Source organism: Pinus tabuliformis, chromosome 3_1 (assembly GCF_031772625.1).
Source record: "Pinus tabuliformis cultivar Carrire ecotype Pingquan chromosome 3_1, CPIR1, whole genome shotgun sequence".
Classification (NCBI taxonomy): Eukaryota; Viridiplantae; Streptophyta; class Pinopsida; order Pinales; family Pinaceae; genus Pinus; species Pinus tabuliformis.
This window is the reverse complement of record NC_142301.1, coordinates 350,771,846-350,783,943: the sequence shown is the minus strand read 5'-3', so window position 1 is coordinate 350,783,943 and position 12,098 is coordinate 350,771,846. Positions and strand designations below refer to the sequence as shown.

Here is a 12,098-nt window from a genome sequence, read left to right as displayed (position 1 = left end):
GTGCCTGTAACATTTTGTCAAATGGCATTTCTTAAAGCTTACAAGCTAACGGGCTTCTTACCTGGCCCATTTTGACCCTAACACCTTTCACTTGACACCTTTACCTATTTTCCATTATATGACTGTGTGGTGTCACCTTTGGCTAGGAATTTAGGTGCTAGACTCCTTTGTTGGCATGTGGGGGCTAAATTCCCTTTTATAAAACTTTCCGCCCCTGGTTCTCCATTGTCAATATTACCTTGTGCCAATGCTTTAGTCGTTCATAGGGCCCAACTCATATACACATGCCTATATAGAGATGGAGTGAGGATGCCTTTGTGTGGAGTGAGGATTCCTTGGTGAGTGATAATTATTTAAAATAAATTGCTTACTCCTTACAAGCCTGCAGGCTTCCAGCTTGGCCCACCTGTATGCACCACTTCCAATGTCGGCATGTTCTAGTGCCCTTTTCTTTGTATTCAGCTTGAATTCCTTTCAATTATTCCTCGCATTGGTTTTTATATATTAATAGCTAAAATTCCCTTGGTCACCAAATCACATGAAAACCACCACAAAACCTACAACTTGGTGTGTCTTTTATCATTTGATGGAACTATAAATTTCCAAGAAAATCTCCATCTGCCAGCTCTATTTTCTCAACACTCCATTGAAATTTCTTTCGAGCTTTCAACTTCCAGGAAATTTCTATTATGGGTTCTATCAACTGACGGTTTGTTAATTATTATCCCTTGCTAGCTTGATTCCTTCCCATCTTGGATCACCTTTCAATAAATTTAAGTGTTTTTAGGTTTTTGGGCTTCCAGGCACTGCAACTTTGACCATGGAGATCCTGAATTTGACTGGCCATAACTTTTGATCCTGAGGACCATTTTTGGACTTTAACATACCATTGGAAACATTTTTAAAAGAACTACCCAACTATCACATAAAAAATAGCATATGAGCTAAAAAAACTGGGTAAAAATTCCTCCAAACTTTGGGTCTCTAAACCATCATAGTCATCTTTTTGATGGGTTCTCCACTAAGCCTCCTACTATGATGATTATTTTCAAGTGACTATAGCAACCATAGGACTCCCACTGAGTGCCGCCAAGGCCTGGGACTTCCAACCACCATATTAATAGTATTACAAATTATTCAATAAGCCTACTACTATGATGTTTCTCTACCAAAGACTGCAACAACCATGGAACTCCCCTAAATCTCAACACATCATGCACACAAATGCCAACTTTTGTTTCCACCAATTTCTATTCTAGTTTGGTTGAAATCAATGACAACATATTGACTGACAATGATAACTATCAAACACATATCCTAACATGACTCCTAACATCAATGCCAATACACTTGTTACCACTAGCAATCCAAGAAAGGCAAACTATACAACATTCTCCCCTTTGGACATGATGGCAAGTCCTAATCATTTATCAGTTTTGATGAACAAACCTCATGATACTTCCACACTTCTCCTTGCATGAGCCACCAATGGATTTCTCTCCTCAACATGGGCCATCACAACTTCCCTAGTAAGCCTCTTTCCTCATTCGACATGGAATGGGGCTACGAGTTACTTCTTCTCCCTCTTTAAATTAATGAATGAGGATCAATATGCTTATTTTCATTTTCCTTCATAGACTTTTATTCATGGGTTGACAACTTCATGATTTGATAATTGAAGTTTTTCATCCATTCTTAGCTACAAATGTTATGAACAAGGAAAATTGGAATAATCAAACAATAGCATAAACATATCTTTGTATCTCCTTGTAACTACTTGTGCTACTCTAGGAACTGGACATATGTGATATGCTACTCCTGAACACATACTTCCTCCTCTTTAATAATCCTCTAGTTATGGACACCTTATGCTACTAGTTGAAGCACTCTTCTTCCGAAGGAATCTTTTGTACCAATTAAAAGGAAACTCATACCAATTAAAAATTCTCATTTTATTGTTGTTCCATGCAAATACCAACCATTAAATGATTCATTTAGGCTTGATTTTTACTACTATTGTTGTTTCTAAGACTATGTTCACTCCTCATGAGCATGCTAACCTCTCTCTCCCCTTGAGATCATGCTACCACATCTAATGACTACTGCTTAACTTATACCAATTGTACGAAAAGGTTGATACAAATTGAATATTGTACCAGGAAAAATATTATGACTCCTTCTCAAGAAGAGATGTCCACTTACCCATTAAGCTTACTCCATTAAACCTAGACCACCAATTGACATAGAAATACCAATTTAAATTTTAGGGATATTCAACGGTTGTAGTAGTCATGTTTCATGAACACAAGACTGCTACGTAAAACTAAACTCGCAACTTAAATGAAATAAGAGTATTTCACTCAAGATGTAAAACTTTCATTTACTTAGCAATATTTCTTCATGAGGGTGAAAATATTTGCATGCTACTTCTTATTAAAGAAACTCCCCCTGAGCCAATGCTTTATAATATCCTTCACCTGATTCCTTGCTCTTGTGTGGAGAATGATCACGTGGACCTGATATAACTATGGGCCTCTTGTCATTCCACACTTTTATTCCAACCCTTCATTTTCTCAAAAATTAATTTGTTGTGAACTGATCTGAATGTGCAAACTTGAAGCTTTTAACAATTTGTAAGTTAAGTTTTATATGTGTTTTGGGTAGAGGACAACCTTACTAAACACATAAACAAGTAAATTTTAACAAAATTTTACATCTAAACATAGAGTAAATAAGCATATATCAAACACATAACACAAAGCATGATAAAAGAGTTAACCCCTCTCTTGGGCTACATCTCTTGTTCCAGCTTCCAATGCAATGCCTCTTTCATTAGAAAATGCTCAAAAGTGTGTTTACATGCTTTACAAATGTCAAATAGAAGAACTAATATCTCCAATGGATCCAACATGGTCAAAAACCACCATTTTGGTTCTTTCTGCACCTCATTTAGCCAAACATTAACAAAGTTATGATTGTTTCTTCTTTTTCCCAAATTATCCTACTAACCATCTTCCAATTCATCCTAAACCTGGCTTAAGTGCTCCAAAAGCAGAACCGACATGAAAACCTTGCGTACATTCCTACTCGATGGGAAAATTTGTAGGACTGTTAAGGATGCCATTAATCCCCTAGTCCTGAAATTCATGGTCACATGGCAGCCATGTGATCATGAAAAGTGCCGAAATTTGGGGGTTTTGTTTAGCCCCTATCTTTACGTGTCCCCCCTACTCTTGTGGTGCATGTGACAACCATGGATTGGGTCTTAGGGGCTGATTCCTCCTCCATATATGTGTAATTAATGTTTATAAGTGGGTTTTTGAATATGGTTAACAAGGGGCATTTTTAGCACAGTTAGTGGAGGCTTGTCACTTGATTAAGGAGGTCGTGGGTTCAACCCTCGTGGCCTCCATTCCACCATTCAAAAAAATTTAATGTGCCATTTGGAGGTCCCGTAGGTACCTTTAGTTGGACCATGTGGCTCTCCACCATTGGCCACTTAATAACCCAACTATCAATAAAATAATAAAAAATTCGACCTTGGAGCAAATTGGAGAATTTCTAAAACATTTTTTTTTAAATTTTCGACCAATTACATGAGGCCATGTGTAACCTGCCACTAGCCCAAAAATACCTAGTCACCTGTCCATTTGCAAAAAAATTACCTATTTTCCAATTCGATCAGAACTTGATATTAGAAGAATTTAATATCAGTTTTGAGTGAAATAAATTGCATTGGAATCAAATCATCGGGATCTATCTAGTCATACAAGTTTCGATCTCTATTGTACACTTTAAATTTTGAGCCTCTAAATGAGTTTCCTAAAAAAAAACTTCATCTAGTTTTGTAGGTTAAACATGATAATGGTATTGTTGGGTCCCTATAATACTAGTGATTACCCCATTACTATTGTAGTTATACCCCTTATTTATATTGTTGTGCCCCTATTACCCCCATATTGTTATTTTTGTGCCCCATAGAATCCCTCTATTGTTATTTTTGTGGATTTATATTATTATTGTTAGGTCGGCTGGATTATATTGTGACTCCTTGTTGAGTCTTGAAAATGTCATTCATTTGCATTATACTTTCACTATTATGTCCATTATATCACCTCCATTTCACCTCCATTTAACTACTATGTCACCACATTCATCCCACTTTCATTATCATTGGGCCACCTTTATTTCTTTCCAATATTTATTATTTCTAAGCCTTCTAAGTGAATTTGTGGTTAAACATTAGAAAATAATGTGCATATGCTTATACCTAACAAATGTGTTGAGATTGTTGACATGTGTAGGTTGAAAGGAGGCTTCTAGAAGACCCTTATGTGGCACTCTAAGGCCAAATTCGAATTTGGTTGGAAAGAATCATGGGATCATGAGGATATGTGTCACATCTCCTAATTGTATTGTAACTGTAAGAAGACATGTGTCTTATCAGTTCCTATTTTGATTAGGACTCTAGAGGTAGAGGGAGAGATTCATGGATTCTCATTAATGATATGGCTCTCATCTTTTTATATAAATAGGTGATCTCTCTTCTTCATTTGTTAGTCTTCCCTTTTAGTCTTTTTCTTAGTCCTTTTAGCTTGTTAGTCCCATGGCTTTTGAAAGCTTTGGAGAGCTTTGTTGTACTTTGCACTTTTGAAGAAATTGAATAAAGCTTTGATGTTCTCAACATGGAAGGAGATGTGAAGTAGATGTCATGGAGCATATTAGGATGTAAGTAGAGTAGATTTCATTTTGTAAATATTGTTTTGTAGAATGTAAGGTAGATTAGATTTTTCATTCATGCAATTTCAATTCATGCAAGTGTGTTTAATTTTACTTTGATTTCATGACTAGTGGCATGTGTGATCATCTTGTCTATGTTGCTGACCTTTATTTTTCTGTAGTTTGATTTTCATTAGTATCATTTCTTTAACTTGCACTTCACTTTTTGCTCTTAGATATCAAGTTGTTCATCTATTGATGGTTCTTTCTCCATAATCAAATAACTTTATTGGAGCCAAAATATCACTTAGTACAGCTTGGTTTAGTTTGCTTTAAGACTCACATTGCTGACTTGTTCATAACTAGCGGAAAGGCAAAAAGGTTAAGAAAAGGTTAAAGTAGTGTGATTTGTCTCCTTTATGTAGTGTCACTTAGATTTCACATTTCATTTTCATTTTAAATCAGCAACAGAGATACTGGGCCGATGTCATTTAGTCCTTTATTTGATGTCTTTATTTTCCTTTAAGCATTTGATTTCATAGGTGGAAGGGGGCCCCTGCCTTGTATAGTTGTCACTTTAATTTCTTGTATTTCTTTTTCTGATTTTCATGTATATTAATGTACAGTTTGAATTACTGCATTTTATTTTCTTTTTAACATGTATATTATTGTACATAAATTTCTTTCAAGTTGATTGTAGATTAGTGATACACATAGCCTTTTAATGAACTAATGACGTGATAGAATCATCTTGTCCTTTTGCTGAAGCAGCAAGGATACTGGGTCTCATAGTCATTCTCTCATTATTTGATTATTGCATTTTATTTTGATTGAACTAGTTGTATATTTACACTTTTGTTTAAATACTAACTCCATCAATAACATGTTTTAAGTTCTTTTGAAGTGCTAAGTTTTGGAAGTTACCATTAAGGACATATGTCTTGTCTTGAAATCTTTATCCATACTTGTCCTTTAAAAGTATTCTTAAGACCTTAGAAAACCAGCAAGAACAAAACCCCAAAAACAAAATAAACTATAAAACAACGAAGTAAGAGAAAGGTTAACTAAGCACATATAGTGCACCACACTTCATCAGTTTACGATACCCGGATTGATAATTTATGTAGAGCAATTTAAGACATTAAATTGACTAGACATTTTGGCGCCGTTGCCGGGGAAGTGTAATTAGGAGACCTTATTTCTTACATCTGAAAAAAATTATTAACAATTCTTGAGTATGCTCTCCTCCTGCACTTTGCGTGATCTAGAGGATCAGAAAAAGGATTGTTAAGTAAAAAAAAAGGGTTAATAATTCTTGAGTATGCTCTCCTCTTGCACTTTGTGTGATCTGGAGGATCAGAAAAAGAATTGTTAAGAAAAAAATAGGAGACAAAATAAACTTCAACATTTCAATTGATTCAATAAAAAAAAAAAAAATGATGAAAAAATGAAACTCAACTGCTTTGATAGGTTCAAATTGTCCAAAATTGTCTGGTTTTGCTTTGTAGTGGTCTTCAAAACACTGTATCCTATTTTAATAAGGTTTTGCAACTTAGCTGCGGAAACTTGGCATAGTCCTCTTTGTTCTCGGCAATCTCGTTGAACATCTCAATACATTTCTTCACCAAATTCTTCCTGATCACCTTCAGAATCTTGTTCTGCTGCAGCATCTCCCGAGAGATATTCAGGGGCAGATCATCGGAGTCCACAAACCCTAGGTATTCGGGAATAATCTCCTCACAGTTGTTCATTATGAAAACCCTTCTCACATAAAGCTTAATATTGTTGAGCTTCTTCTTTGTATCAAAGAGATCGAATGGAGCCCTCTTCGGAACAAAGAGAACAGCCTTGAACTCCAATTGACCCTCTACAGAGAAATGCTTCACGACCAAGTGATCCTCCCAATCATTGGTGAGACTCTTATAGAACGATGCATACTCTTCCTTTGTAATCTCCTCTGGCTTTCTCATCCAGATGGGCTTTTGCGTGTTGACGAGACTCCATTCATGCGACACTTCCTTTACCTTCTTTTTCTTCTTATCTTTCTCCTTTTCCTCCTCCACTTCCTGGATATCCCCTTCATCTTCCTTCTTCTCCTCTGTCTCCTCTTCGTCGTCACTGACCTCCTTCTCGGTGGTCTTCTCAGTCCACAAATAAATGGGGTGGCTAATGAACTCGGAATGCTTCTTGATCAGATCCTTCAACCGCCTCTCCTCCAAGTATTCCATATAAAAAAAAAAATTCAAAATCAATTTCACAGCCGAATGGAGAACTGTTAACTCAGGAAAAATGCGTAAACACAGGAAAAATGTCAAACTTCAAATGTTCGATTTTCCCCAATGGAGACGAATTTCAAAAAAATAAAACATGGGTTTTTTTTCCAGGTGGGTTAGTTAGATAACCCAGAAACCGTTTGAATAAATTCGTGGCGGTCTGGGAGAAATCGTTGGTTCTTTGGAGCCTCATTTTTGCCGCCGCGTGAAGAAAAACGTGAGTTAACTGATAGTTTGATGTGTTCGGCGTGCCTGAAGAAGGGGAATTCAAATTTGGTTCTATGCTGCCACCTCTACCACGTCCTCTGTCCATATGCTACCCATTGCAATTCATTAAGACCCGTTAAATGGCAGTTTCAATCCAACACGGCTCTGTTACGTAAACCAATTGCATACGGCTCTTCACAGCCGCATAACTCCCGCTGCAAACTCCACGGCTGTGCTTCAAACCTTGATTACAGTCCATTTACAAATATCCCCATGTGATCAATAGTTAGAACACTATGTGTACCTAGTTTCACCCGGCATCCCAAGCGATTTCATCCATCAAAACATCAAATGAGATATCGATGTTGACAAAGTTTCCACCAAACAATAAAAAAGTCCGCCATGAGACTAGCGATACCATCACAACAAGAAAGGTTTACAACAACTGTTTGCTTGTTACATATGTCGATATACATTTTGAGGATCATATGCAAAGATATCCAGGGAGGGGCTAGAGCCTATAGCCAGAAGACAATGTTTATACGCATGTTGAAACCAGATCTTGTAGACAGAGTCATCACAAGTTTTGGAATGATTACAAGATCTTGTTGGATATGAAGTATCTATTGAGGTTGGACAACAATTTGTTACAGCCTTCATTCCTCCACATTTTTTTCTCTTCCACGCACACATCCACTCCATTTCGCAGTACTTTCTACACTCTGCACTTTCCGCAGACAATACAGCATTTCCGCAGCTCACACAGGCTTTCCGCAGCCAATCCCGGATTCCGTAGCTGTTTTGTTAAACTATAGGTTGCAGGTGTTATCAGGCAAAACAAGTCACATGGGTAGCTAGGGAAATGTTGGTACATGGATGGTGTCCTATTCATTCGATCAAATTTGATGAAAAAGACCCCGGTCAAAGGGAAGTCAAAATGTGTGTTATCCCAAAGTCGCCACACTGAGTCGCCACACTAGGTCGCTGCATGTCAAGAAAAAATAATAATTTTGAATCAATGAAATGAACAAGTTATTTTCTCACTTTTCTGAAGGTATTGATTAATTTTGGACTGATAATGAAAGATGAATGGCTAACTTTTTATTCAAGATTTTTAGCTACAGAGCTGTTCCCCAATTCCGCAGCCAGAAAAAACCTCATTGTTCAAATCAACCTATCTTTCTCATACAAAATCAGATTTTGATGATTTAAGTACCATTGGAAAGATCTCAACAAGATCTATACAATGAGAAATATATAATTAGAGTTTGAAATGGCAAATAATGAAATAAATTGCTGAAAAGAAGCAACATCAACTTGAGGCACTAATTCCAAAGCAGGTATAAATTCTTTTGATTTTTCCTTTGAGAACTTGTTTCATTAATACAAATTCTTTGTTTTGTGTGTAAATATCATAACTAGAGAGATTGATCACCTCTCTCCTTTGATAATCTTACATTCCATTGCAGAAGAAGTATTAGTATTTTTGCAGGTTCCAGGAGGAAGGACAAATGACTACAAGAGAATGGTGTCTCTCTAAGAGACCAATTTGTTTCATAAGAGGATGATCAGCAACAAAGAGGAAATATGCTGATGTAAAATCAGATCCAAACACTTGAAAAACTTTCAGATACTATTGTCTCCATCACATCCATCCATCCATCCATACTTCATAATAAACCATTCACCTCATTCCACTCCATACTTTCCATTTACATTCACATACACTTTCCATCTCTTTTTGTCCATTCATAACCCACAAATAAAAGCAGGAGGCTCATTCATATGCTTATTTCCCATTGCCATTTCTACTCTCTATTGCCATCTTCCATTTTCACCTTCCATTCCTTGTCATTTTCATTTAGCAAATAAGCCCTGCTTCAATGCAAATTATTAAGTCCATAGTCCTTTGAGTCTAAGTTCTTTGTAAAAACACCTTGAGGCTTGCATGCCTTAATGGCAAGTCCTCATGCTGACAAACAATGGGAATACATTAATGTCCCTTGTTCGTTAGATCTTCTAGGTGACTCGACATCAGCAAATTCATTCGTACCTAGCAAGATGTGTTTAGGCATCTTGACTCTCATTGTCATCAATGGTGAGAGTTCTCGTGTTGACTAGTGGCATCCATTAATGGCCACTAAGCCAACAATTTCCTACTATGTTCGACATCAGAACATCTTTTCACATAGTAGGAATTGTGCCAATGAGTTTTGAAGACATGAAGACTATTATTTTCAGCATTTTGGAGCAGATTCAGCAAGTTTTAGTAGAAGCAATAAAAGGTCATCTTATCTCTCTATCCATGACTCCTATTGATCAGCCACTTGAAGAAGAAAATGATCAGAAGTTTTCACAGCCACCACACATACAACTCATCCATTCCAAAGGTAAGTGAAGGTACGGAATTTTCTAACTTTTAACCATAGAATTCCATAAAAAGCTAGAATGATAATTGTTGGAAAAACATTTCTCTTCCTCATTTCATAAAATTGCCAATACCATCAGTTGGGGGGGAATACATTCATATTCATATCTTGCCATGTCCATATGATATTTACGAGCTCACATACTTCCAACATATATTAATTATTACATTGCTATTATGAGCATACAATGGCTTTTGAAAAAATGCTTAAAGGATAAATTGGATACAAATAAAATCATGGTTGTCACACAAGAACCAACCATCATGCAATCCAATAAAGATATACTTTGCAACAATAATCAAAATATCATTATGCAAAGTTCAAAGATCAAAATAGAAGGCAAAAAAAAAAAATGGTTGTAACACAAGAACCAACCATGTTGCAATTCAAGTGAAACACTTTGCAGAAATATGAAGTTATCAAATGATATCATTCAAAGTTAAGCCAAAGCTCAAGGATCAAAAGAGTTAATGTAATATATATTGCATGAAGACATGCAATAGCTTCAGTTGGGGGGTATGTTGAGTCTTGAAAATGTCATTCATTTGCATTATACTTTCACTATTATATCCATTATATCACCTCCATTTCACTACTATGTCACCACATTCATCCCACTTTCATTATCATTGGGCCACCTTTATGTTTTTCCAATATTTATTATTTCTAAGCCTTTTAAGTGAATTTGTGGTTAAACATTAGAAAATAATGTGCATATGCTTATACCTAACAAATGGGTTGAGATTGTTGACATGTGTAGGTTGAAAGGAGGCTTCTAGAAGACCCTTATGTGGCACTCTAAGGCCAAATTCGAATTTGGTTGGAAAGAATCATGGGATCATGAGGATATGTGTCACATCTCCTAATTGTATTGTAACTGTAAGAAGACATGTGTCTTATCAGTTCCTATTCTCATTAGGACTCTAGAGGTAGAGGGAGAGATTCATGGATTCTCATTAATGAGATGGCTCTCATCGTTTTGTATAAATAGGAGATCACTCTCCTTCATTTGTTAGTCTTCCCTTTTAGTCTTTTTCTTAGTCCTTTTAGCTTGTTAGTCCCATGGCTTTTGAAAGCTTTGGAGAGCTTTGTTGTACTTTGCACTTTTGAAGAAATTGAATAAAGCTTTGATGTTCTCAACATAGAAGGAGACGTGAAGTAGATGTCATGGAGCATATTAGGATGTAAGTAGAGTAGATTTCATTTTGTAAATATTGTTTTGTAGAATGTAAGGTAGATTAGATTTTTCATTCATGCAATTTCAATTCATGCAAGTGTGTTTAATTTTACTTTGATTTCATGACTAGTGGCATGTGTGATCATCTTGTCGATGTTGTTGACCTTTATTTTTCTGTAGTTTGATTTTCATTAGATCATTTCTTTAACTTGCACTTCACTTTTGCTCTTAGATATCAAGTTGTTCATCTATTGATGGTTCTTTCTCCATAATCAAATAACTTTATTGGAGCCAAAATATCAAAGTACAGCTTGGTTTAGTTTGCTTTAAGACTCACATTGCTGACTTGTTCATAACTAGCGGAAAGGCAAAAAGGTTAAGAAAAGGTTAAAGTATGTGATTTGTCTCCTTTATGTAGTGTCACTTAGATTTCACATTTCATTTTCATTTTAAATCAGCAACAGAGATACTGGGCCGATGTCAATTAGTCCTTTATTTGATGTCTTTATTGTCCTTTAAGCATTTGATTTCATAGGTGGAAGGGGCCCCTGCCTTGTATAGTTGTCACTTTAATTTCTTGTATTTCTTTTTCTGATTTTCATGTATATTAATGTACAGTTTGAATTACTGCATTTTATTTTCTTTTTAACATGTATATTATTGTACATAAATTGCTTTCAAGTTGATTGTAGATTAGTGATGCACATAGCCTTTTAATGAACTAATGACGTGATAGAATCATCTTGTCCTTTTGCTGAAGCAGCAAGGATACTGGGTCTCATAGTCATTCTCTCATTATTGATTATTGCATTTTATTTTGATTGAACAATAGTATATTTACACTTTTGTTTAAATACTAACTCCATCAATAACATGTTTTAAGTTCTTTTGAAGTGCTAAGTTTTGGAAGTTACCATTAAGGACATATGTCTTGTCTTGAAATCTTTATCCATACTTGTCCTTTAAAAGTATTCTTAAGACCTTAGAAAACCAACAAGAACAAAACCCCAAAAACAAAATAAACTATAAACAACGAAGTAAGAGAAAGGTTAACTAAGCACATATAGTGCAACCACACTTCATCAGTTTACGATACCCCCGGATTGATAATTTATGTAGAGCAATTTAAGACATTAAATTGACTAGACACTCCTTAGTCTCCTATATATAGAGAGGAGGTTTTGTCATTTGTATCATCCAAGAATTTTTCATTTATGTAATGTAAAGGAGGTTGCCCCCTCGAAGAGGCTGAATTCTAAGGCGTTGATCTATCTTTTCTATCTTTTCTTGAGT

The 12,098-nt window shown here is 35.8% G+C and overlaps 1 pseudogene; it reads right to left on the bottom strand.

The window, feature by feature from the left end:
* Nucleotides 1-6,233: 6,233 nt before the first annotated feature.
* On the bottom strand, nucleotides 6,234-6,947 carry LOC149187161 (heat shock protein 90-1 pseudogene; annotated as a pseudogene).
* Nucleotides 6,948-12,098: the final 5,151 nt, after the last annotated feature.